This window comes from Balaenoptera physalus, assembly GCF_965194825.1.
Source record: "Balaenoptera physalus genome assembly, chromosome: 3".
In the NCBI taxonomy this organism is placed as follows: domain Eukaryota; kingdom Metazoa; phylum Chordata; class Mammalia; order Artiodactyla; family Balaenopteridae; genus Balaenoptera; species Balaenoptera physalus.
In genome coordinates this window covers 103,455,088-103,482,064 of record NC_138890.1, presented here as the reverse complement: position 1 = coordinate 103,482,064, position 26,977 = coordinate 103,455,088, and the positions used below count along the sequence as shown (strand labels likewise).

Sequence of the window (26,977 nt, the reverse complement as noted above, 5' to 3'; positions counted from 1 at the left end):
ATAGAATTACCATATGACCCAGCAATCCCACTACTGGGCATATACCCAGAGAAAACCGTAATTCAAAAAGACACATTCACCCGAATGTTCATTGCAGCACTATTTACAATAGCCAGGTCATGGAAGCAACCTAAATGCCCATCAACAGACGAATGGATAAAGAAGATGTGGTACATATATACAATGGAATATTACTCAGCCATAAAAAGGAACGAAACTGAGTCATTTGTTGAGACGTGGATGGATCTAGAGACTGTCATACAGAGTGAAGTAAGTCAGAAAGAGAAAAACAAATATCGTATATTAATGCATGTATGTGGAACCTAGAAAAATGGTACAGATGAGCCAGTTTGCAGGGCAGAAGTTGAGACACAGATGTAGAGAATGGACATATGGACACCAAGGGGGGAAAACTGCGGTGAGGTGGGGATGGTGGTGAGCTGAATTGGGCGATTGGGATTGGCATGTATACACTGATGTGTATAAAATCGATGCCTAATAAGAACCTGCAGTATAAAAAAGCAAACAAAACAACTAATACTAAACTTTCATTGGGTTATTTGTATGGAAATATGTTAATATAAATGTTTCAGACGTTACATGAAATTTCTAAAAATCTTGTATTTGTATGGAAATATGTATGGAAATATGTTAATATAAATGTTTCAGACATTACATGAAATTTCTAAAAATCTTACATGTTCTGGTATAATGTTATAAGTAACAATCCTAGTTATTACTTTAAAATGTATATCTCAGAAATAACTAATTTTCTTGTCAACTGCATTATTATGAACTTTCATCAAATCTTTAAAAAAAAAAAAAAAAAAAAGATATCCCTTTTTATTTTCCAACCTAAAAGCCAGGAAAATGAAGCTCTGGGGCCAGGCGAAAATTGCACACTGCTGCTGAACTACCAAATAGTCGAACAGCTGACATCCCAGCCAGGGAATGTGCGCACATGTAGATTCAAGTAAAACACTGAAGGAAAAAGTCGTCCGTGTAGTGTTGTAGATTCACAACACTGGCTGCGTTTCAGACACACATTTACAACATAATGAATAGTGAACCCTAGATAACCTCAGTGCAAATAAGTCACATCCATATGCCAGGGAAGGAAGCCTTTGGCGTCAAGTCGACGGCTTGGCTCCACTGTACAAGAACGTGTGCCGACGTGAGGTTCGGACCAAGCACATGCATTAAGGCTGGGAGGAGGGGTGAACCGACTGTTGCGAGGGGGCAGGCTGCAAGGTGACTGCTGAGGGGACTGCAGGCTGCATGGGTGGTGGAGATGGAGGTGGCAGTGGCTGGACAGGGGTCTGTGTGTTGTGAGATGGAGGCAGCGTGGGCCATTTGAATTTATCAGGACTTGCTTCTCCGCGGTGAAGGCCTTGTGATACCGTGGAATGCTCCCATATGCTGCACATGAAGACCTGGGGAATTGTAATAAGACATTCCAGCTCTAGTCAGTGAAGTTGGTGGCGTGAAACCAAGTGTGTGACTTGCATACGAGAGACTGGGTGATATCGGCCGGCTTGAACTGGGAGAAGGTGTGTAAGGAATCGGGCTGCACACAATCTGAGGTCTTAATCCTTGTGCAGACAGCTCCTTAAAATACCTTTCATCATCCATCTCTAAGCTGGACTCACTCTCTAAGAGCTGTCGACAGAGGGCCTCTCTCCTCTCCATCTCCCTCTGCAGCTTCCTCTCAGGTCCTCTTCCCCCATGTGAAGTTCCTCCTCCAAATACTGTGCCATTATCTCGGAATGCTGTAACTGGGCAGCACTCAGTTGCTTCTTCAGCTTCTCCAGTTCATTCTTTAAAAACCTGATGTGTCGCATCATGTTTTCTGAAGGGTCGATCTACACGGAGATGTCTCTAGGCAATGGGGAAGCAGACACCGGCTAGTCTAATTTCTCCTGCAGGATTCGCTTTTCAGCTTCAAGTTCCATCCTTTTCCAGAAACGATTCACTAGCGCTTCTTGTTCCTGTTCCAAAGTATTTTCAAGGTCAATCTTCTCTCGTCTCAACTGTTCTAATGTAAGCTGCTTAGAAATGGTATCGTTCTCCAGTTTTTTAATTTTCTTCATCAGTTTGTTGACCTGGAATTCCTGCTCCAGATGCTGTTCTAGTTCGGCTTTCTCATGCTGCAACTGCATCAATTTTCTGGGGAGCTCATTAGTGAGGGACTCTTCTTCCTTCTCGTAATTTACAGCAAGGGTTTCTTTCTCCTTCTGCGAAGGCTGAATTTTCTTGAATACAGTGTTACTGATGAATTCTTCTTTCTGCTCAGCCTGGGCTTGGATGGTCACGCTGGCTTTGTGCAAGCCACGGTTCTCCTCCTGCAGTGCCTTGCACTTGAGTTTGTAGGTCTCCAGCTGGACCTTGAACACCTTGTTCTGCTGCAGCGAGGCCAGGTGCTTGATGAGCTCCTCCAGGCTGAAGGGCGAGATGACAATGCCCCCCGCCCCAGCCACTTCCCACCACTGCCGCCTCTCCTGCTGCTGCTGCCCGAGGTCAATGACTGTATCTTCTAACTCTTTGTTAATCTTCTCACTGTGTTCATCCATTCTTCTCCCAAGTAATTTGATTATCTTTATGGTTATTACTTTAAACTCTTTAGTGGGTAGATTGCCTATCCCTATTTCACTTCATTCTTCTTCTGGGGTTTTATCTTATTCCTTCATTTCCACGTTCCTCTGTCCCCTCATTTTACCTAATTTGCTATTTTTATTTCTATGTGTTCTGTGGGCTCCTTATGTTTCCCGATCTTGAAGAAGTGGTTTTTTGTAGCAGATGTCCTATGCATCCCAGCAGCACACTACTCTCTGCTCATTTGAGCTATATGCCCTACCTGGCTGCAGGGCCCTGTGGGTCCCAGAATTGGTGTTTTGGTCTGCTTGTGGGTGGGACCAGGACCCAGGATTTCCTGGGGCTGGTGTCTACCCACTGGTGGGTAAGGCTGGTCCCGGAGCTACTGCCAGCCCACTGGTAGGCAAACCTGGGTCCCAGGGTTTCTGGCTGCAGGGGCCTGGGGGTCCCAGAATTGGTGTTTTGGCCTGTTTGTGGGCCCATGGGGTCCTGGGGACAGTGCCTACACACTGGTGGGTGAGACTGGTCCCAGGGCTACTGCTGCCCTACTGGTGGGCTGAGTCAGGTCCCAGATCTCTGGGTGCAGGGCCCTGGAAATCCCGTGGCTAGAGCTGGTGTATGGAGCCAGGTCCTGGGCCCTCTGCTGGACAGGGCCAGGTCCTGGTGTGGCTGTGCACTCAGGGGGTTTCAGGGCAACAGGCCTGCTGGTGGGTGGAGTTGTGTCTCGGCCTGAGGCATCCCAGTACTGGTACACTGACAGCCTGGTGAGTTGGTCTGAGTCCTGGTACAAATAAGCTACAGGGAGGATTCCAAAATAGTGCTTGCCAGCATCAGTGTCCATGTGGTAGAAGGAACTCCTCAAAACAGCCGATGCTAGTGTCTGTGTTCCCAGGACAAGCCCCAGCTGCCTTCTGCCCCTCCACGAGGCTCTTCAAGATCAGCAGGTGTGTCTTACCCAGGCTCCTTTCAAATTACTGCTTCTGCCCTGGGTCCCAGAGTATGTGAAGTTTTGTGTGTGCTCTTTAGGAGTGGAGTCTCTATTTCCCACAGTCCTCTGGCTCTTTTGAAAGTAAACCCCACTGGCCTTCAGAGCCTGTCATTCTTGGGGCTTATCTTCCGTGTGCAGGACCCCCAGGCTGGGAAGCCACATGCGGGGCTCCAACCACTTGCTCCTTGAGGAGAACCTCTGCAGTTGTAATTATCCTCCTGTTTGTGGGTTGCCCCTCCTACCTATCTTGTTGTGATTCCTTCTTTACATCTTTAGTTGTAGATCTTTTCTGCTAGTGCTCTGGTTTGTCACATAAATAATTTCTCTGTAAATAGTTGTAATTTTGCTGTCCTCATGGGAGGAGGTGAGCTTAGGGTCTTCATACTCTGCCATCTTGTCCACTTCCTCTTAGCTTTATGAACTATTTTTCTGTAGCATGCAATGCTGTTTGATAGCATTTTACCCACAGTGGATCTTCTTTCAAAATTGGAATCAATCCTCTCAAACCCTGCTGTTGCTTTATCAAGTAAGTTTATGTAATGTCCTGAATCTTTTATTGTCATTTCAAGAATCTTCACAGCATTTTTCCTGGAGTAGATTCCATCTCAAGAAACCACTTTCTTTTCTCATTCATAAGAAGCAACTCCTCCTCTGTTACAGTTTGATCATGAGATTGCAGCAATTTAGTCCCATCTTCAAGTTCCACTTCTAATTCTAGTTCTCTTGTTATTTCCACCATATCTTCAGTTACTTCCTCCACTGAAGTCTTGAACCCCTCAAAGTCATCTATGAGGGTTGGAATCAACTTCTTTCCAATCCCTGTTAATGTTAATATTTTGACCCTTTCCCATGAACCATGAATGTTCTTAATGGCACCTAAAATGGTGAATCCTTTCCAGAAGGCTTTCAATTTACTTTGCTTGGGTCCATCAGAGGAATCACTATTTATGGTAGCTATAGTCTTATGAAATGTTTTTCTTAAATAATATGACTTGAGTGTCAAAATTACTACTTGATCCATGGGCTGCAGAATAGATGATATGTTAGTAGGCATGAAAACAATGTGAATTTTGTTGTACAGCTCCATCAGAGCTCTTGGGTGACTAGGTGTATTGTCAGTGAGTAGTAATATTTTGAAAGGAATCTTTTTCTCTGAGCCTTAGGTCTCAACATTGGGCTTAAAATATCCAGTAAACCATGTTGTAAACAGATGTGCTGTCATCCAGGCTTTGTTGTGCCATGTAGAGAGCACAGGTAGAGTAGATTTAGATAATTCTTAAGGGTCCTAGAATTTTCATAATGGGAAATGAGCATAATGGTAAATTGGCTTCAACTTAAAGTCACCAGTTACATTAACTCCTAACAAGAGTCAGGCAGCCCTTTGAAGCTTTGAAGCCAGGCACTGACTTCTCCTTTCTAGCTATGAAAGTCCTAGATGGCACAGTCTTCCAATAGAAGGCTATTTCCTCTACATGGAAAAATCTGTAGTTGAGTATAATCACCTTCATTATTTATCTTAGCTAGATCTTCTGGATAACTTGCTGTAGCTCATACATCAGCATTTGCTGCTTCACCTTGCACTTTTTTTATAATAAATTTATTTATTTATTCATTTATTATTTTTATTTTTGGCTGCTTTGGGTCTTTGTTGCTGCGCATGGCTTTCTCTAGTTGCATTGAGTGGGGGTTACTCTTCGTTGTGGTGCACAGCCTTCTCATTGCGGTGGCTTCTCTTGTTGCGGAGCTTGGGCTCTAGGCATGAGGGCTTCAGTAGTTGTGGCTCGTGGGCTCTAGAGCACAGGCTCAGTAGTTGTGGTGCACGGGCTTAGTTGCTCCACAACATGTGGGATCTTCCCAGACCAGGGCTCGAACCCATGTCCCCTGCATTGGCAGGCGGATTCTTAACCACTGTGCCACCAGGGAAGCCCCTCACCTTGCACTTTTATGGAGAGAGCTTCTTTTCTTCAACCTCATGAACCAACCTCTGCTATCTTCAAACTTTTCTTCTACAACTTCCTCACCTCTTGCAACCTTCATAGAATTGAAGAGAGTTAGAGCCTTGCTCTGGATTAGGCTTTGGCTTAAGGGATTGCTGTGGTTAGTTTGATCTTCCCTCCTGACCACTGCAACTTTCTCCATATCAGCAATGAGGCTGTTTCACTTTCTTATCATTCTTGTGTTCACTGGAGTAGGACTTTTAACTTCCTTCAGGAACTTCTCCTTTGCATTCACAACTTGGCTAACTGTTTGGCACAAGAGACCTAGCTTTTGGTCTATCTTAGCTTTCAACATGCTTTCCTCACTGAGCCTAATCATTTCTAGCTTTTGATTTAAAGGGAGAGATGTGCAACTCTTCCTTTCACTTGAACATTTAGAGGTCTTTGTAGGGTTATTCACTGGCTTAATTTCAATATTGTTTTGTCTCAGGGAATAGGGAGGCCCAAGGAAAGGAAGAGATGGGAACAGCAGGTTGGTGGAGCAGTCAGAACACACACAACACATATCAATTAAGTTTGCTATCATACATGGGCACAGTTCATGCAATCCCAAAACAATTATAATAGTAACATCAAAAATCACTGATCACAGGTCACCATAACAAATATAATAATAATGGAAAGTTTGACATTTTGTGAGAATTACCAAAATGTGATGCAGAAATATGAAGTGAGCAAATGCTGTTAGAAAAATGACACAGATATACTTTCACAATGTGGGATTGCCACAAACCTTCCATTTGAAAAAATTCAATATCTGCAAAGTGCATTAGAGTGAAGTCAATAAAATGAGGTATGCCTGTACTAAGATTTAAGATCAAATATATAAATAATTACATCAAATACAAATAGGCTAAATATTACAATTGAAAAACAAAAATTTCAGACAATTAAAATAGAAAGTCTAGTTACATGATATTTAAAGAGATCTATCCTAAATATAAGGACAAAAACACATTGAAATAAAACTGTCAAGGAAAAAAAAAAGAAAGAAAGAAATGGTTGCTGACATATTAATGCCAGAAAAAGTAGATGAAAAAGGAGTATTACCAGGTTTAAAGAGTAATTTTGTAATGACTAAAAGATCAATTCACTAGCTAGATAGAATTATGTTAAATGTATATGCACTGAATAACATAGCTAAAAATTCTAGAAAGGAAAAAGTGTCAGAACTAAAGATGTATAAATCAATCTATAATGAAACTGGCAGAATTTAATTCTTCACTCAATAGCTGATAGAACAAGATAAAAATTTCCAATAAGCATAAGAAGGAATGAAAAATACAGATAATAAATACATATTAGAGGGATTCAAAAGAAAAAAAGTTGATTTTTTTGAGTAATAAAGTGATAACCCTTGGCACAAATGTTCAAGATAGGATGAAAGCACAATTTATCAATACCAAGAATAAAAAGAGAGAGATAATTATAGATTCTACAGCAAATAAAAAGGGAACAAGATAATATTGTAAAAAATAATTATGCCAATATACTTGGAAAATAACAGAAAATGGACAAATTCCTCAAAAAGCCATCTAAAAAAGTGACCAAAAAAGTGACCAAAAAGTATAAAATCAGAACAGAAGAAACTGAATTGAATTATAACATTCCCACAGATAAAGCTGTGAAAACCAAGTGTCCTTTATCAGTAAAATGTACAAATAAATTACGGAATTTGGCAATAATAGAAGAACTAATGCTATGCACCATGTGAATGAATCTCATAAGAGTAATGTTGATTGAAAGCAACAAAGGACATTCTGTGTAACTTTATTTATACACAGTTCAAAAGAAGAAAACCAATCTGTGGTCTTAAAAGTCATAAAAGTACTTACTTTGCAGGAAGGTATAGACAGTGAGTAGGCAAGAAAGGGCTTTGTGGGATGCTGGTAATACTTTATTTCTTGATCCATTTTTTCATTATGCTGATGTGCTCACATCATGAAAATTCATCAATTTGGTAACTCATAATTTGTACAATTTCTGAATAAATCATGGTTCTCAACCAATGTCCCCCACCTCCAACACACACATTCCCAGAGGACCTTCTACAATGCCTGGAGCTATTTGGGTTGAAACAATTTGGCAGGAGTGCTACTGGCATCTAGTGGGCAGAGGCCAGAGATGCTGGTAAACATCCTACAATGCAGAAGACAGCCTCTCTCAACACAAATTTCTGGTTCAAAATGTATCCATAGTGCCAAGTTTAAGAAAACCTGATATATGTGATATAATTCAATATAAAAAAGAGTTAACTACATAGCCATAGACTTTACTCTGTGGGAAAGTTTAAATATATAAAAGACCAATTCCATCAACAGACACAATGTGTACAGGGCCTGCAGAAAATTAATTAATTGAAGTTAATGAAATGTGAGTGCAAATATTTATATTTGAGGAAGACTAATCATAAACCAGAATTTTAATCCCAAGTCTACTATTATATATTCATTGGTAAGGATTTTAGGAAGATTGCAACTAAAATCACATATACTATAAGACCAAAAGTTTTAAAAAATAAAGGAAAATAAATGTGCCCTAAAGCTTACATATAGAAGGATAGAAATGAGTATTCATTATAAATCTATATTTCCTGTAAACCAAATCAAAAAGGGAAGTGATGGGATATGTAATTTTAATCTTCTGATAAAATGAAACATGCTAATCCAGCATGAAGGGGAAAAAAAAAACAAACACTCCTGACACAATTTTGAAGGGAATTTGTAATGTGAAGAATTTATAAAAGGACATTGAACAACATAATGTTGTACACTGACTTCAACAAGAGTATTGAATAAGCTACAGCAATTTTTAAAATATGACTATATATTTTTTAAATCAAATATCAATTAATGTCAAGGGCATAGCATAAAATGTACATGAATGGCACCCTCTCTGGGATGGCCATAAGAATTCAGCATAGACATAGAGTACTCAAATCTTTACACCAGGGTTTCGCAAACTAAGCAGTCTCCCTCTCCCCCCATAGACCAAATCTATAAATAAAGTTTTATTGTAATACATTCACACCCATTCATTTACTTCTGTTCTATCCCTCTTTTCATTCTACAGTGGCATGGTGAATCGTTGTGACAGAGACCATAGGTCCCAAAAGTCTAAACTATTTACTATGGGGCCCTTTAAAAAAATTGCTGACCAATACAGAGGAAAGAACTCAATACTTTGCCCATCTTTCAAGTTTCAGTAGCACTGGATAAGATTTTTGGAAGAAGCAGTATAGCAGATAGTTTGAATCCTCTATTAAGCCTTGGAGTAGAGGTATTTTCTGTTATTGGTTAGAGGGGAGCATAATTACAACTTATTATTAAAATTGGATAGGTTTGCATGTATTCTTTCCTAAGCAGATAATCTATCAATCTTAATATAAGAAATGTAGTCTCATCTATCTTTTAATACAGCAAAAAAAATTGACTAAGTACTTGGATAAAACTCATCTTAAATTTCCCTATTTTTAAAAATCAGAAATTTGGACTAAATCAGTTCTAGGGTAGGCAGAATTCTAAAGATGTCTCTTCCAGACTTCCATCGCTTGGTTATTCAAACAAACACTAATCTAGGTACTACTGCTATGAAGGTACTTTTCATCTGACCATAAAATAGAGAGATGATCCTGGTTTCACATGGGTTCAATGTAATCACATGCGCCCTTAAATGTAGAAAAGGAGAACAGAAAAGTACTTCAGTGAAGTGTCGTGGAGGAGGAAAACAAAGATGAAATAGGAAAGGAGGTCAGAGAGATAGAAACATAAGAAGGATTCCACCAACCATGCCTGGCTTTGAAGAAGGAGGAAGAAGTCGAGAAATACACAGTTAATCTTATTAATTAACTCCTGGATCTATCTCTATAAGCCTTTTTAAAAATCGTTTGGCTATAAGTTCTTTGATTGTTTCTTTGTATGAAAACAATGTTATGATGATTTTTAGAGCTATAGAGGAATAATTTTCTACTTTCCCTTGAATGTTTGATAGATCACTTTATTATTGTTATTATTATTATTAGGCCAGAAAAGTTTATTTCAGCTTGACAGCTAATTGGTAATATAATAGGAATTTTTAGGATTGCCATCACATTGTAGAAAAACTTTATCAACATTCTTTTGTATATGAGTTGTATGATCTAGCATGTTTTTCTAGAGACTACTTTCCTACATGGGAGACATTTTTTTTTTTTTGTCTTCTACTACCCAAGTATTTTTGATGCTGGGTGCCTAGAACCTGTTCATATTATCGTATGACCTCTGGTCCCTATGCCTTTGGGTCATGATATTTGGAACAATTACTAATAGCTTAACTATACACACTAATAGCTTCTATACACAGAAGTGATTGCAAACCACTTAAATAAGCCCATTAAATCAAAAATAAATGTGTCTACAACTCAACATTTTCCTAGCAAAATATCCCAAATGCTTATCCTTATATACCAACTATTATGGAGGGAAAGTCAGAGTGAAAAGAGACAGCATTCTTAACTGATTACAGTTAAATTGTCCTACCTAATTTTACAAAATAGCATGACCAAGTGACCATGTTATAGTGTTCCTCCGATGGCCTTGGAAGGGTAAATGAGAATGAGAGTCCTTGAAGCTGAAATAAGCATCATTTGCTTTATAGTAAAATCACTTTTGACAACATTAGATTATAATATAGACATTTTTCTTTCAAAGATTTATGGTCAGTTGATATTTATGGTGAGCTGTCCTAGTGTGGTGAAAAATTTCAGCAAAACCATTCTTTTGACTAGTGTTGGTGAAATGACTAATTGAGATTAGCACAGTCTGTGAACATATTGTCTTTATTTCGTGCTCTTAATACATGAGTTAATTGGTCAAAAATAGTATATTTTAGTGGTGAGAGGAATTTTGTTAAAGGCATAAGATTCAGAATGGCAAAATACCTAACTGCTTTTTTATTTACTGTAGTTAACCTATTATATCACTTCCTCTTCCTAATATCCAGAGGTATAACAAATCCAACTTTTGGTAAACTTTTATATAAATATTTTCCTTACTCCTAAACTAGAAGATATGTTCCTTTGTTTAAACAGAAAACAACAAACACACACGCTAGTCCGTATTAACTATATGAACAGACATTAGAATAATTTTTTTTAGGAATTCTAGAAACTATGTTAGATTTGACAGTAATGTGGTCAAGTGGACCAGAGCAGACTGTATAACTTCAACACTCTAGCTTCATTTTTCAGTAAAAAAAAGTTCCCTCTAATGTCAGCATGCAGACAGAAGAAATAACAAAAGGCACTCATGGGTTTGAGAATATGGTGCCTGAAGCCCTGTAAATCCAGTAAATTTTCCCTTGCGATGTTTCACATCTAAAAGTGAGAGCTTCTATATTCCTGTGAAAAGTGGATTTCGGTTTGTTTTTTGTTTAAACTGAGGCAAATATAAAAAAACTTGAAAATTTTTTCTCAAATTTTCATGTTAAAAATGTATTTCACACCCCAGGAATGTAATGTTTCTTTTCAGTATACCTTGTATGTGTTTTAAAAGATGTAGATATACTCTATCAAAAAAGAAGAAGGAAGAGAAGGAGAAGAAGAATAAGGAAAAATGAAAAACATGGCCCTCTCATTTTTAACTAATTGAATAAACCAAGGTCCTATTGAATAGATGCTATAGGAGGAAATGTATATATACTGCATCCCAAATTTAGAGAATTTTCTCCAAAAGAATGATCAAGCAAACATAAAGAATAGCGTGAGACAGTATTTTGAAAACAGAAGCACTTGAGAAATATTTTCCATTTTTAAAATAGGATAACTATTTGCCAAATGTTTAAGTTGGGTGACTGCTACAATATTTAAATTTTTGTATGAAATTAGCAGTCTTTTGGCAAAAAAAATTACACTAGACAACTGCCAGATTAAAATACACTCAATCTGTCCTTTAACTCACCACTCATCCTCTCCTACTGTTTTTTCCCTTTTTCTTTCTTATTCCTTTAATCAGAAGTATCTTTTTCTTGTAATCAAAAATGGAAATAAATCCTGAATGTGTGAAGACTGAACAAAATTATTAATCACAGACAATTCTGAGTTTATTAAAAGCACTCTGCTATACTATTTTTAATCCAGAAGAATATATTTCTTGTTTATGGAGAATCCAAAATAGCTGAGTAAGAGCATATGTTCATGCATCATCTTTTAGATGTCCACATAACAACTGTTCATTTGCTGATATTCTAATTAGTTATAACATTAGTTATAAGACCACTGGAAGAAGTAATTTTCATAAGTTAAATCTGGTCCTTTCTGACAGCAAATGTAGGAGATTTTGAACAAGTTGACCTTTTCTATCTCAGTCTTTTCCTGAGAAGCAGGATACCCATTCTTATATGTATACACCTAGTTCCTCTGTCAGCCAGTCTTTTAAATGAAAATGGTGTTTCATGAAAAAAGTATCTACTACTACAGCTCATACCTTAATCAAAGAAGGGCTTTTCTTCAAAACAACTATTGTACTTTGAATGCAGCAAAGTGCTTTACATACTTCCCATTTTCTCAAATGGGATATAAAAAGATCTGTACTCAAGGGTTGAGATGTAACAAAATTATTTTTAGTGCTTAATCAGGGACATTCTTAAGGAAAAGTCACTTCTCTATCTGTGAGCATGCAATGATGAAAAAATCAATTCTAGTATAGTTGTTGCTACTGCCTTGATTTACACTGAATTACCAGTAGTTTTACTCACCACCCCATTTGTACTATCAGTTCAAGTGTCAACACACTTGACAGGATAAACCATAATATTCAAAAAGGTTATTTGACACTTCAACTATTTACCTCCTTTTATGTTTATTAAACATTTACATAAAAAATCATATTCTCTGATCAGTTGGTGTTGGTAACAGAGTCCAGCCATATCTGGATTTTTTATCCATTTGTAGGTACTGTTCTCCAAGTGAGATATTAAATAGTCTTCATGGTTGATGATGAATCTTTAGTTCAATGAGTTACTGAATCATTGGAAAGTGGCACTGCTGTGATTTCTTTTACTGACTGTTCATCCAGTAATGTCAATTGTTCAAGGCTTTTTTTAGTCTTTTAGCTGTTGTATAATTTTCTCCAGCCAACAAAATGTAATAGCTTACTCTATAATCTACTTCTGTAGTTCATTTCTAATTACTATATACTGAGCTTATCATATCTATCTTTAAAATATTATATTTCTTTTTCTTTAAATTATGAATGGTTGATCTCAATATTACATCACATAACTGACACCGTGACACTATTCAAACATGTTCTGTTGCATGAGACACAATAAAGTATTGATATCTATAATCCCCAAAGAAGTACAACTTTCATCATATTTTTATTTCTTAATTATAGTTTTGCCAGTTTCTTTTGAATCATTTCCCCTCTCTCATGAGTTAGATAATTCTCTGGCATTTAAGTTTCATCTCTTTTAGCATCTTTAGAGGTAGTCAGTGCAGCTGTGTGTTGATAAAGTGAGTCTTCCAACTCTCTTGTGTTAAGTAAATAATGCATTGTTAAATATAAAACAAATGTATTGCAATCTTTTATTTAAAATATTTTAAATTTCCAAAATAAAAGTTTTAGATAACTAAAAATTCAGAAAAATTTTAGGAAAAATTTTTAATATTACAGCAAAACTACAAAGTTCCCTTATTTACACGTGAGTGCACTTATTTCACATGAGTGTAAGGAAAACTTCAAGATTTCAAAATTATGATTTTTTTGAATGATAGGAGGATACAAAGATTAGAGGATGTATAAGCAAAAACAATTAGTAAGATCAAAAGACAAGTTCCAAGAACAAACTGAGTTAATCTCTGAAAATGCACATATTTATACCTTAAATTTACCATGTTAGAAAATTTTAGAAAACACGAGAATATAAGCACATGCTCTATGTCATGAGAGCGATGATGTCATCACATATCTTGTAGTCTCTGGAATACTCCACTATAGACCCATGAGAGAAGAAAAGTGATGAAGACAAATGACATCTTAGTATTATCATAAAAACAGTTTTGAACTTGTAGACCTATCCCCTGAAAGAGTCTCAAGGTAACTGACTTTTGGAAACACTAGCCTAATGAAACGATTGAATAGAAAATTAGTATTTTATTCATTCTAACCATCTCTTTTTATCATGCCCATTCTCTCCTACACTCCATACCTATCCTGTATATTGCTTAAAAAATTCAAAACCCTGCTACCATGACAGTGTTAAATATCCCCACATTTAGCTCAACATAGGAACTAATTCAGTGATGCAAAATTCACTTTTACGATTATAAAAACTGAAAGAACTGGAAAGAGCCTATTTGATTTTTTTCAGTTATTTAAAAAAATATGAATTCATATTTTTTAATACATGAATTAAAATATTTGTTACATATTTAAATGTGATTTAATGTTAACTACAAGTGACATTTTTTGCTCCAGATAAACATATCTTAATCATATAGTAAAAAATAAGGCAGGGGTATGAAACAGTATTTATTTTATAGAAATATGCTTTACAATGATTTTGACGGAAAAATATCTATTTCAAAAAGGAAGAACAACCTAGAGTTGGTTTGATAAAATCTGAAAGAGGAAAAAGCAACAAAGAAAGAGTGGACAAGAGATGCAAGAATGAGAACAAAATTATCAAATAATAGGAACAAAAGAATAGTGAAAAAGAATAGTCTTTAATAACCCATATGATACTTTTATATGAAGATTTTCTAAGTTAATATTTTTCTCAAGAAGTAGAAATAGGTAACAATAATGTTTAATTTTATGTTTGTAGTTTATATTGTAGTCTATTACTAATCATAAATGTAATAACATGGACAGAAGATATGGGAGTTTGGTGGGAGGTCTGAACCTCAACAGAAGTCCTTGAGACCAAGGGGGACTCAATCATAGAATTGAAAAAAAAAATGAGTATGTCAGTCTTTCTTGAGAGAATCTTTGTCCTGTAAGCTGTGACTTCAGGGCTTCAGTGTTTTTGCTGCCAGTTTTAGAGGGAGGCCTAATTGCCAAAGTATCACACTCTAACACACCACAAATCATGACTGTGGATGCCTTCATAATTCAGAAAACAAATGAGGCCATATCTTTTATTAGTATAGACTCTTTCAACTAAACTTCTGAGCTTGGCGGCATTTTATGGCCATAGCCATTTCCTACCACGTGGAGAAAATAAGCCTGAAATGGGAAGTCCGGTAGAGGCAAGAAGAAATAAGCAGAGTGGTGACATGGAGAAACTAACAGAATTCCAGTCCTATCAACTCTAACTGATACTAGCCTCCATCTTCAACTTCCCATTTTTATGAAGTTACTAAATTTTCACTTCAACTAAATTGGATATGGTTTCTGTTACCTGCAATAAAATAATCTGGACTAATACAGTAATTCATTTTATCTATCTCCCATGGCAAACACCTCAGTAGAATTATAAGGCAAATTTAGTAGAAGATAATTTCCTTTTGACAGTCATAAGTTTAATGAATGCACTTTTTCCCCCTTTCAATACCATTTTTGAAATCCCTGAACATGAAGTATGATGCTAAATTTCAGGCTATTACATCAGGTGTGGAGTGGAGAACTATACAAGGAATATGTCTACTTCAGCTAAAATTGTTTCACTAAATTCTGTAGGGAAAATGTGTTAAACATAAGGTATACATATTTGTCCAAGAATAAATTCTTTTTTCCTCCTTAGAGATAAATATCCCAAATACTAGGGTCCTAAATCCTATATGTTAGTCATAGAAGACAAATTTTTATGATTTTTTTGACACATTTGTACTGCTAGACTTCACTAAACATTTGAAGCACACATGTTACCCTGACAGCAAAGAAATGAAAATTATGCACTATATATATATTTTTAGTGGCATCTTTGTAGACCTTGCCAGTATCTGAACTGTTAGAACATGGATGAATGTCAATTTTGTGCAGGAATTCTCAAGCAGGTTTGTAATAGTGCTAAATATATTTGGTCATAAATTTTGCTATGCAGAAAAAGCAAACTTTCTCCAAACATGAAATTTTATAAACATCCATTAATGGTTCAATATAGCACAGCTTTTGAATTCTAGACATTTTGTTAATACTGATGGGGATTTTCAGTGGCTTTCCTCTTAAGAAAATATAATATACCTCTTATTTTAACACTGAATTTCAGCATGTAGTTTCAATAGTGACCTCTTCTGTCTGTCAGACTACTTAAGAAAGCAAAGTGTTAAAATAACACTATGGGATTTTAGAATATTTAGAATATTTTAAAAGGAATAAGTTCATTAGTAAGTGAGAATTTTAATAAATACTGAAAATACCTTCACAGTTTTATTATTTTTATTCCATTCTGTTATTGACACTGCTCTCAGTTCTTTGTCTTTGACACTGAAATCACACTAATGGATAGTTCACAGGTTTGAAATAAATTGGACAGACCAATTTTTTAAGATGATTTGCAAAATTTTTATAATTTAGTATTGACATTCAACTTTTAACATTAATAAATGAACTAATATTCATTATTAAAGCAAAATATGAATACTCAAAAGGAAAACTCACCCCACAAATATGGAATTATGATGAGTATATTTTACCTACCTACCTACAAATACATACATACATTCATACACAATTGTAAAAATAAAATAATTCTGTGACAGAAAGTCTAAAATAAGTGAGGCATAAATAGAATAGAATTTAATTTTTATTCATGAGAATGAAGTACAGTAGGGCCTGACTCCACAAGGAATTCAGCACAGAGGACCTTCCAGCTCATGGTTTAACCAACCTTAGGGTGTGGTTTTTGTCCTCATGGTCCAAAATAGCTGGAGCTATTATATCAGCATTCCAGGAAGTAGAATAGAATCACTGCCCACTAAAAATATAATGTGATTTGTAAGTTTATTATCCTCTTCCTTTTTTTGAATGGGTGGAGATATTTGGCTGGTCCTTTTTCCTAATTTCTTAAATTGAACAAAGTCATGTTTTCAGTCTCCATTTAAAAAAAAAGAGAGAGAATTTAAGGCCACAAGCTTTCCTTTGAGTACAGCTTTACTATAATTCATAAGTTTTAGATGAATTCTTTACTACAATTGTTTCCAGAAAATATATTACTTTAATTGAAATTTTCTCATTGATGTAGGACTCATCTTAGAAAAATGTTTCATAATTTTCAAATGGTTGAAAAATTTGAGGGTCATTTTTTCTTGTTGACTTCTAGTTTTATTGGCCTATGATCAGCATCTGTTGCTTGTAAAATCTCTACTTCTCAGAATTCATTAAAGTTTCCACTGTGCCCCCCCGAAATATGTAAATATCTACATGTATATAAATATATATATATAATATTAAATTTTCAATAGCTTGCACTAAAAAAGTAACAAGGAAAATTAATTTTTCATAACAGACCATTTCAACATGTAATCAGTACAAAAGTTATTTAAAAAATTTTACTTTCTTTTTTTCATATAATGTCTTGGAAATTTCGTATGTATTTTATACTTAGAGCATATCTCAGTTTAAACTAGCCCCATATCAAATGAATTCAGCAAGGTAGTAGGATACAAGATTAACATACAGATATCAGTTGCATTTCTTTACACTAACAATGAAATATCAGAGAGGGACTGTAAATAAACAATCCTTTTTAAAATTGCATCCAAAAAAATATATATACTTAGAAATAAACCTCACCAAGGAGGTGAAAGATTTACATGCTGAGAACTACAAAACATTAATAAAGGAAATTAAAGATGATTCAAAGAAATGGAAAGATATCCCATGCTCTTGGGTTGGGAGAATTAATATTGTTAAAATGGCAATACTGCCCAAAACAACCTACAGATTTAATGCAATCCCTATCAAATTACCCATGACATTTTTCACAGAACTAAAACAAATAATTCTAAAATTTATATGGAACCATAAAAGATCCAGAATTGCAAAAGCAATCCTCAGGAAAATGAACAAAGCAGGAGGCATAACCCTCCCAGATGTCAGACAATACTATAAAGCTACAGTAATCAAAACAGTGTGGTATTGGCACAAAAGCAGACATATGGATCAATGGAACAGAATAGAGAGTTCAGAAAAAAAACCACACATCTATGGTCCATCTTCAACAAAGGAGTCAAGAATATAAAATGGGAAAAAGACAGTCTCTTCAGCAAGTGGTGCTGGAAAAGTTGGACAGCCACACATAAATCAATGAAGTTAGAACACACCCTCACACCATGCACAAAAATAAACTCAAAATGGCTTAAAGACTTAAACATAAGATATGACACCATAAAACTCCTAGAAGAAATCACAGGCAAAACATTCTGTAACATAAATCATACCAATGTTTTCTTAGGTTATTCTCCCAAGGCAATAGAAATAAAGACAAACAAACAAACAAAAAACCACAAACAAATGGGACCTAATTAAATTTACAAGCTTTTGCACAGCAAAGGAAACCATAAACAACATGAAAAGACAACCTACCGTTGGGAGAAAATATTTGCAAACAACGTGACCAACAAGGGCTTAATTTCCAAAATACTCAAACAGTTCATACAACTCAACAACAACAAAACAAACAACCCAATCAAAAAATGGGCAGAAGACCTAAAGAGACATTTCTCCAAAGAAGACATACAGATGGCCAATAGGCACATGAAAAGATGCTCAATGTCACTAATTATTAGAGAAATGCAAATCAATACTACAATGAGGTACCACCTCATACAGTCAGAATGGCCATAATTAAAATGTCTACAAATAACAAATGCTGGAGAGGGTATGGAGAAAAGGGAACTCTCTTACACTGTTGGTGGGAATGTAAATTTGTGCAGCCACTATGGAAAACAGTATGGAGGTTCCTCAAAAAACTAAAAATAGAACTACCATATGATCCAGCAATCCCACTCCTGGGTATATATCCAGACAAAACTATAATTGGAAAAGATACATGCACCCCTATGTTCATAGCAGCACTATTTACGATAGCCAAGACATGGAAACAACCTAAAAGTCCATTGACAGATGAATGGATAAAGAAGATGTCGTATATATATAAAATGGAATGTAATTCAGCCATAAAAAAAGAATGAAATAATGCCATTTGCAGCAACATGGATGGACCTAGAGATTATCATACTAAGCAACTTAAGTCAGAAAGAGAAAGATAATACCATATGATATCACTTATATGTGGACTCTAAGATATGGTACAAATCAACATATCTACAAACGAAAAGTGACTCACAGAGAACAGATTTGTGGTTGCCAAGGGGGAGAGGGGTAGCGGAGGGAAGGAATGAGAGTTTGGGATTAGCAGAGGCAAAGTATTATATATAGCAGCAGTCTCCAACCTTTTTGGCACCAGGGACTGGTTTTGTGGAAGACAATTTTTCCACAGATTGGGAGGGGGGAGGGGGATGGTTCAGGCAGTAATGTGAGCAATGGAGAGCGGCAGATGAAGCTTTGCTCGCTCGCTTGCCGCTCACCTCCTTCTGTGTGTCCTGGTTCCCAACAGGCCGCAGACCGGTACTGGTCCATGGCCTGGGGGTTGGGGACCCCTGATATATAGGATGGATAAATAACAAGGTCCTACTGTATAGCACAGGGAACTATATTTAATATCCTGTGACAAAGCATAATGGAAAATAATATGAAAAAGAATATATGTATAACTGAGTCACTTTGCTGTACAGAAGTTCACACAGCATTGTAAATCAACCATACTTCAGTAAAATTAAGAAAAAAAAAAACCCAAAAAACTAGCCCCATATCAAAATGTTCAACCTGTGACCATTGGTTACCATACGAGACACCTTCCACCTAAGATTGGAAGCAATGCAAGCATGCTACCATTCATCCCTGATAAGCAAGCTGGTATTCTACTGGAAGTCCTAGCTAGTCCAGTAGATAAGAAAAAAATAAAATAAGTTTTAAAGATTGGTAAGAAAGAAATGAAACTTTTAGTCACAGATGACATGATTTTCTGTGTAAAAATACCCCAAAATTGACACACACAAATACTCGTGTAAGTAGTAAATGAGTACAGCAAGGCTGCAGGATACAGAAGAAAGGTTAATATACAAAAGTAAGTTGCTTTTGTATATATACCAGCAGTGAACAATTGCAATTTAAAACATGTGACTTTGTCTCTGTCCTAGAGGATGAGATGAATTTTTTTCTTAATTTTTAAAGCTTAATAATGAAATGTCTCAGTAGAAAATTTTGGTTCAATATCCCCAGGTATTGAGCAGGCAGTTTGAATTTTCATACTCTACTATTTAATTTCATAAACACCTTTATTTCTAGTTTTAAATATTAATTAGGTTTCATTCACTTATTTTTCTGCTTCAGATGCTACAAATATTATACTGGATCATCTTTGTTCTTTGTTGTCTTCTACATTTATTACTTTCTCACATATAATTATTACCATTTATTTTCTAGACTTTTCTCATTTCTTCTCTATATTTCTTACTGTACATTAACATGTACCAATTATTCTTTAGGTACCTATTAATTTTATCTTCATTTCTGAGATGTATCCTGAGATATTTCTTTTTTTTTTTTTTGAAATTTCTTTCTTTAGATCACTCAGGTCTACTTCACATCTATTTTTTGTTTATTTATTTTCAGTTTTTGAATTTCTGAGTCACATTGCTATTTTCCATTTGCAATTTCTTGTTTAATTATCTTCAATTTCAACCTGAGTTACGCTTCATGACTTCATTTAATTGATGTGCTTTACTATGCTTAAGAGTTTTTATTATTTTTATTTTTAGAGTATCTTTATATAGATTCTGGGCTTTTTTTTTTTTTTTTTGCTGGGTTTCACTTTTCTTTGTCATATTTGTTTGTTTTGCATTCTTCTGCACCATCAATTTCAGGATACTTCTGAGATTATGGAGGTGGTTTTCCTGATGTCTGACTTCAAGACCTTCTCTTTCTGCTAACAACAACAAAAAAAGCTTCTCCTTTCTGTTTGTTTGTTTCAAATACATGACACTTCTTTCTTTTGCCTTACATCTTCTAACTCATTGCTGTCCTCCTGTCTCAGTAGAGTTATCTTTTTTAGTTGGTCCTTTCTTTCCTTTCACCGTCCAGGACACCCAAGGACATTTCATCATCAAAGGTGTCTCTCTTCCCCAGAAGCATTGACTTCTCAAGACAGACATCTCTGGTGCCATGCATTTTCCAAGCCCTTTACCTGTGTCTCTCCCATAGCCAGTGGCCTAACCTGCCTTGTTTCTCACTGAATGAGGCCTTGACACCTTCCTTTTCTGAAGCTGAACTCTAGTTAGTATTGTATGTGTTCAGTCACCCTATGACTCTGTTAACACTCCTCTCTCTTCCATTTAGCCCCCACCAAACTCCCTCCATCTGGATGGAGTCTGGAGCTAATTTTTCCAGTCTTGGGTGTTTATTTACCTTATTAACAAATAAACTGAGTTTTACCATCTTCTTCAGTGGGGAGTTTAGTTTGATTTGCTTTTTTTTTTTTAATTTGGATGTTTTCTAATTTAGAATAAAAATTGAGAGCATTAGAGTCTTGAAGGCCATTAGATTCTCCTACATGAGCTCAGAAACCTCTGCACATTCCTTTATCACTTAAGAGTATAATATAATATCCCTCCAAGGGAATCTTTTTTTGGCCTAATTAATTCTAAATAATATTTACATTCTCTTTTATATCATGAATGTACTACAACTTATTTTGGTTTTGGTAAAAAGTCTCAGTTACATATGATGAATTTACTCTGGTGTATTTTAGCAAAAACTGGATTTACTATAGAGTAGTGGTAAAGTAACTATACACATTATATCAGTTTTGTTTTTAAAGTTGTTGTCCTGGGGATCATGTGTTAATTGTTTTCACTCTCAAAAGAGTCCTGGTTGATAACAAATTGTACAGTCACCTAATTAATGGCTCACACCATCACTGGGGAGCTGGAGAAAGATATTTGAGACTAAGCTTCTAGGCACAATACCTGAAACTATGCTGCTGCCACTGTCGCTACCAAGCTCGAAAGGTCAGGCTCTCCACTTCAGTGCAATAGCTTCTGTCATCCATGCCGCTGCTGCCTCAAGAACTGCACCATGCACCTAATGCCCCTGAAAAGTGGACACTTCCCGGGGTGAAGAAATCTTCCGAGAAGGACTGTTTCTCCATGTTTCTCAATTCTGGATCAGTCTCAAGTGAGTGCATCTGCCTCTTCAGCATACAAGTCAGAGTGTCCCTTGCAGTTAAGATGCAGGCAGTTGTTCTGAGCTCTACCAGTCATGCACATCTCCACACACAATAAGTCTATCATTCCTTTTATGGGTTCATAGTTTCCTGGTTAAATTAGAAATGCTTCTCCTTTGTTGAACTTACAGCTTCCTACGTTTTTTTCTCTTCCAAGTTATTTACTTACTTACTGAAGAGCTGTACATTTTCTAAAATGTGATTCTCTTAATTCTTTGGGGAGCCACATATCAGTATCATCCCACTGATTATACAGTTGAAATTCATTAAATATATGGTATGGCAAAAGCAAAATACAATATTCTTAAATCCAGTATTATATTTCAAGAGCTGATAAATTAAGTGTGCCCAGAGAGTAACCCCAAGGATTAAGTGAATCCTGAAGGCATTGAATTCATATCAGAAGTGGGACAAATATAACTGTAAGATAGGATGATTTAAAGAAAAATAACTCTTGACTAAGTTATAAAGTGCTATCACGTGAAAGGGGAGAAAGATTTTTGTCTCTACTTAAAGATAGAACTAGGAGAACTAGGTACCTCATACAAGTATTTGTACTTAGTGTATTTAAGTATTTCTAATTTAGTTTTGTTATATTGTTAACAGAATTCTTATACTGTATTAGAGATTGTTTTTAATCCACAAAAGCCCACTTCCAAATCTACGACTAAGGTATGCTTCCAACCCAAAGCATTTTATTTTTAAAAATAGTAAGAAACAAGCTGTCTTAAAAATAGTGTGCTATCCATTAATTTGCCCTATAGTATCATTCCAAAGGACATTTTGTCAATTCATTGGCAGGCCAAAGAGCCCAAGAAGCAGCACAGTTTTATTTTGGTATAACATTATACCAGGTTGACTATGTGTAAAACGAAATAAGCAAAAGTAAACTAATTTCAGAGGAGGTCAGAGAATCTTAGAGACATTAAATAATTTGCATAGGACCAAATAGCTAAGAAATGACAGAGACAGTATTCATGAGCCCATGAATCACAAGAAGGACATAGCTCCAGAACTATCCGTTATGACATGCCTTGTGTTCAAAGCAGTCTGCCTTTAAGAGAGATTCAAGGAAGATGTTATTAGTCTTCAAATAAGAACAGTATCATCTGTATGGACAACTGAAATATTTTGTAAAGATAAAGAAGGTTGCATCACCAGATAGCTCACAGGTAAATTATTTGTTAAGAAAATGGGCAATTGAGTTTGAATTGTCCACTTGATTTTCTAGACTGATCCAATTTTCTTTGGTTGGTTCTATGTGTCTAAAGCCTAAGAGAAAATTTTCATGTGTTCCATAATATGGCCAGTCTATATAGCTTCTCCCAATTTTAGAGTAGTCCAAAGTATTTCTGCTCTCATTGTACAATGGTTCTCATGAGCCCCAGTGAGAGGAACAAGTGAATTTTTCAACTAGTGAAGTTCTACTTTCATCAAGTATACACAACTTAGTCAGATACATATTTACTTTGGGCAGTGAGTGGGTTTTTCAGTTGTTTTTTTTTTTTAACATCTTTATTGGAGTATAATTGCTTTACAATGGTGTGTTAGTTTCTGCTTTATAACAAAGTGAATCAGTTATACATATACATATGTTCCCATATCTCTTCCCTCTTGCGTCTCCTCAGTTGGTTTTAAGTTGTCCATACAACTTAAATATAGACCAAGCATGGGAAGAATATTTGTAAAATTATTTTTAACAAATAAGTGTTCCATTTTTGTATAGACTGAACCCTGATAACTATGGCTTTACATGGTTGGTTATAGCAACATGAGAACTATCAACCACTCTGTCAGTGCCATGATATTTCATCTCCTTAACTCATTCTGGTTAAACTAATTATATAGAGAACACTAGTAATGCTTTCTCTGTGTTTCACATGGCAACCAGGTTTTCTAAAGTTAAAGAAAAAAAATGTTTACCGTCACATCATCAAGGAAGGCTTCATTGAGCCCCACAGAATGCTTTACGTGGAGCTACTTAAATAGTATTAATATATTGCCTTGAGGTATCTATGTGATATCACAGAGTTTCAATTATCTTCTGGTGTTTTATTACATTCATTCTGTGCCTTTTTGTTTTTAAGAATATAGTCAATGGTAAATATATTTAAGCTGGTAAATACTATTACTTATACTCTTCTAAGAATTATTAAAGTTTTAAAAATTCTACACAAACCTTTTAACTTTAATGGCATAATTAAGTGAAAATTTTTTGAAATTTTAGGGTAGGATAATTATTTTAATAATTGGCTGACGTAGCCACCACAGAGTATTTATAAACTTATATATCATAGAGTAAAAATACTCTCAGATAAAAACGTCCCCATGGTGCTCATATTTGAAAGTACATGAATTAAATATGCCTCCCTCATCTCTGGTGGTACATGGAATTTTTATGTCTTACCTAGGCTTCTGTATTTATTTTATGTAAAAATACTAGTATGCCACTAAAATTTTTATTTTTCTGTAAATGTCATAGCATAAGATATAAAAAACGCAGCACTGCCTTCACTTAAAATGCTCCAGTGTAACTTACCCCACAATTGCCTCTAAGTCCTATTGAATATAACATCCCTATCTTCCTTTTCTTATGGACTGCAAGAATATTTACTTTATCTACATGCCATCCTTCTCCTCTGAATTTCAACTGCTCTTTTATTTCTCTTGCTTAAACATGTCTCCCCTCATTCTTCTAACATTCTGAATATGGATATGGTATTCTTATAATTCAACATTTTCTAAGCTTGAAGCTCATGTACCAAAAACTGTTTAGTTAGATATGATTAATTAGATTTAAGTGAGCATTATTTAAGCTAAAATAGCATAAACAATTAAAAGTCCAGGCTCTGGGGTTAGATTTCCTGGATCTAACACTTCTGCTTGTGTGCCAGTGAGCAAGTTACTGGAGCTCTTAATGCCTCAGTTTTCTAATCTGTAGAGTGAGGATAACAACAGTGTCCATGTCATTGGGTTGTTGTGAGGACTAATGTGATAATCCACTAAGTAAGACCTTTAAACAATAACTGGCACAAAGAAAGCATGCATTATAGTTAGACATTTGGGGGGATTGGTTAATATAATTATTACTACTATATAATAATAGTTATTATTATTATAATTATAATTATAAAATTTGATTTAATTTGAAATTCATCTCTTAAAAAACCCCGCCAGGCACAATATAGGGCCAGACACTGAAGATATAAAGATGAGTAATATATGGTCACTTTTGAGGAAAAGTAAGAAACGGTAGAGAAATAATATATGACAGAAAAAGAGTATGGGAAAATGCACAAAAATTTTGAAACTATTTCAGCTCAGTTTCATGATCAAGTCTAAGGGGACTAGATTTATCAGATTCCAGCAATAAACAAAATCTGAACCCTATCTGAAACAAAATTTGAAAGCTTGAAGCAATCGTAATTTCCTCAATAGAAAATCATTTTTCACTAAATCCCTATTGAAGAAACTAATCATTCTTCATAACACTGGTCACTATGTAACACTGTGTTATACAGCCATTTGTTTATTTGTTCATTTATTGTTTTTCTCAATGAACTCTAATTTCCATGAAGGCTGAGACATCCTTTTTATCTGTCACTGTCTGTCAATGCCTTGCACACGGTACATGGACGGTGATGTGGGGTTATATTATATGGCATTTCCCAAACTGATCTGATCTTGGACCTTTGTCACTGTGGCTCATTTTATGGAACTAGTACTCCTGGGGACATACTTTGGGAGACATTATGCATTGAATATTTTCAGTTTGGTTCTCCAGGTCCACTTTCCATCCAATTTCCTCTCACAATTTGCCCCTGGATGCTGATTGTACTGACAGGCTCCCTTTCCTTCTGCTTCTGGTTGGATTCAGTCCATCACAGGCAATAACAAAAGATCCAGAGGAAAGGAGGAGAATGGATGGATGGAGACATTTATTATCCAGGTCCCTCTTCTTACGTCACTGTGGGTTGACTGCATCTCTGCTGAAGTCCACAGCTTCCATGAAGTGATTCTCTCCATAAAGATACCCTCTCTGTGTACAGGTAACATCCCCCGTCCCTTGTCCCGTTAGGCTAGCTTTGGTGAAGGCTTCCCAGGTCTCCAAACCTTCCTTTTTCAAGCTTCAGGTTACTGCACTATCACTCGCTGGTTTTCCAAAAATCTGCCGGATGTCTTAAACAGTCCCTTTGACAAACTTTCTTCAATTGCTCAGTTTGGTTATACCATCTGTTTCTTGCCAGAGCCCTATTTCATGCTGAGCTATAATCCCATAATATCCTTAGTCTTTTTAAGTAGATGGGTATTTAGGTAAGGTCTATCTCAAGATTTCTTCTTTTGTCAGTTTACTGGATAGAGGTTTTAGAGGTCCACAATTGGGCAACATGAAGTCAGAGTACTCCTGCGTATAGAATGTTACCTGTGTCACAAACAAGTATTTGATTTCTGTGAAGAGAGTTCATATATTTTTATAAATTCTCAGAAACAAATAGGAGGATAATCATGCTCTTATAATTACAGTTCCTGCTCTTTGGCAGTTTTCTCTGCACTAAAAATTAATACACCTTGTTTATGGTTTCCTAAGACAACCCTCAGAATGGGAGAAAATATTTGCAAACGAAGCAACTGACAAAGGATTAATCTCCAAAATATACAAGCAGCTCAATATCAAAAAAACAAACAACCCAATCCAATAATGGGCAGAAGACCTAAACAGACATTTCTCCAAAGAAGATATACAGATTGCCAACAAACACACGAAAGGATGCTCAACATCACTAATCATTAGAGAAATGCAAATCAAAACTACAATGACGTATCACCTCACACCGGTCAGAATGGCCATCATCAAAAAATCTACAAACAGTAAATGCTGGAGAGGGTGTGGAGAAAAGGGAACCCTCTTGCACTGTTGGTGGGAATGTAAATTGATACAGCCACTATGGAGAACATTATGGAGGTTCCTTAAAAACTAAAAATAGAACTACCATATGACCCAGCAATCCCACTACTGGGCATATACCCTGAGAAGACCATAATTCAAAAAGAGTCATGTACCACAATATTCATTGCAGCACTATTTACAATAGCCAGGACATGAAAGCAACCTAAGTGTCCATCGACAGATGAA

The 26,977-nt window shown here is 35.8% G+C and overlaps 2 long non-coding RNA genes and 1 pseudogene across 5 annotated transcripts in view; all 3 read right to left on the bottom strand.

The window, feature by feature from the left end:
* The window catches only part of LOC309659064, a 1,106,759-nt gene that overhangs the window by 244,928 nt on the left and 834,854 nt on the right, over nt 1-26,977 (bottom strand). The window lies entirely within an intron of this gene.
* Nucleotides 1-26,977, bottom strand: part of LOC309659008 — a 637,438-nt gene that overhangs the window by 130,809 nt on the left and 479,652 nt on the right. The gene's annotated exons all lie outside the window — the stretch shown is intronic.
* The window catches only part of LOC309658935 (coiled-coil domain-containing protein 6 pseudogene), a 583,785-nt pseudogene continuing 557,635 nt past the window's right edge, over nt 828-26,977 (bottom strand). Inside the window, exon 3 of the transcript XR_014268323.1 lies at nt 828-23,466. The product of XR_014268323.1 is annotated as a coiled-coil domain-containing protein 6 pseudogene (transcript). The remainder of the gene's footprint in view (nt 23,467-26,977) is intronic.